This window comes from Triticum dicoccoides, chromosome 6A (assembly GCF_002162155.2).
Source record: "Triticum dicoccoides isolate Atlit2015 ecotype Zavitan chromosome 6A, WEW_v2.0, whole genome shotgun sequence".
In the NCBI taxonomy this organism is placed as follows: Eukaryota; Viridiplantae; Streptophyta; class Magnoliopsida; order Poales; family Poaceae; genus Triticum; species Triticum dicoccoides.
Window position 1 is genome coordinate 603,424,042 of NC_041390.1, and position 1,512 is coordinate 603,425,553.

Below are 1,512 nucleotides of genomic sequence, written 5' to 3' on the forward strand. Positions count from 1 at the left end.
GTGGGGTGTCGGTGGATCTGGGGCGGGGGGCGGCGGCTCACGCGAGGGAGGGCGACGGGGGTCTGGCGTTGGTGGGGCGGTGGTTTATACGGCGTGAGGGTGACGGCGCGGTGCTCTGCTTGGGGATGGAGAGAACGTGGAGGAATTCGGCCTGCGGCCGGGGGTGTCGGTGCTGCTCCTCTTGGCAGGGTTTCTTCACCCTTCTTCTTCTCTGACGCCGCACAAGTTTTTGATCACGTTTCTACACAAAAATCCGGGTCAAACCACGGCGCAGCACGCAGTGTGAGCTTGGATGGAAAGTGTTTTCGACTTTTCGTGGGTTAAGGTTCAACCGTCCAATCTAGCTTTTGTTTTCTTGCGAGAAAAACCGTTGGACCAACCCGACAAACTTGAGCGGAGAGTCGTCGGTCTCGCGGCGGCTGAAAACCGTTAAACCACGGCTCATAGATTTCATGTCTGGCCGAAGTAAAGGTCGGAAACAGAACGACTCAAAGTTAGCCGCACGCTCCACGTGTCAACTGAGGATAGGGATCAACGAACTACTCACGAAATGAATTTCATTAGTCTTCTAGGCAGATGAGGTACAATTTGCGAAACGTTACGACCATCGGCATGGTCGCCAGACAGCCATGGCGAAACACGGTATTGTTCGAAATGGTAACTTGTCGTTCGCGTGAAAAGAATTGGTGAAGTCATGGAGAGAGAAAAAAAATGAGTTACGTCGTTGTATCTACATAAGTTACGCGAAGCCTCGAGGATATCTCTTTAGGTGAGAGCTCCCGCAGGGATTTAGCTTCTCATAATGAACTCTTGTCCTAGCAAATTGAGTTGGCTTGCAAATGCGTTTTTATTATTAGATCACATGCACCAATCGCTTCACACTAATTAATTCAGGAAAAACGGAAGATGTATTTTTATATTTGTATGTAATCAATAGAAGGCTTTATAGATAAAGCTTTGAGGAGAAAAGTTGGGTGAGTCTAGATGTATGGGAATGAAAAGGTATGGAACCATAGTGTTTAAATATTGATATATGAAGGTATCGTATGTAATAATGTCCATCAACAACATGGACAAATGTGATAATGATAGAGCAGGGCCATTATATAGAGTTGCGAAGTTATTCCTACCTACCGTTTGCTGTGAATTTCATGTTCGGTTTCTAGCCTAAAGTCACTATACATAAATTTAGCTGTGCCACAACACCTTAGCCGCAGACATGTTTGATTAATTCAGATTGGCTAGAGCATAGAAGAACAAAAATTTGCACATGAAATCGTTATAAAGCCGTTGACTATAATTACAAGTATGTTGTCCTCAGAGAAGGCAAATTCTCTTGGTCTCAAATTTAGTTTGCCACACTTTCTTTAAACGATATAATCCACGGGTGTCATAGGCTAAGTTTCTTATCAAGTCTTGTTACACTTATGGTGGACAATTTTTTCTACCACACTTTTTTCGCGGGACCATGATTTACACAAAATTAGTTGTGGCAAAGTGATGTCCTTCATC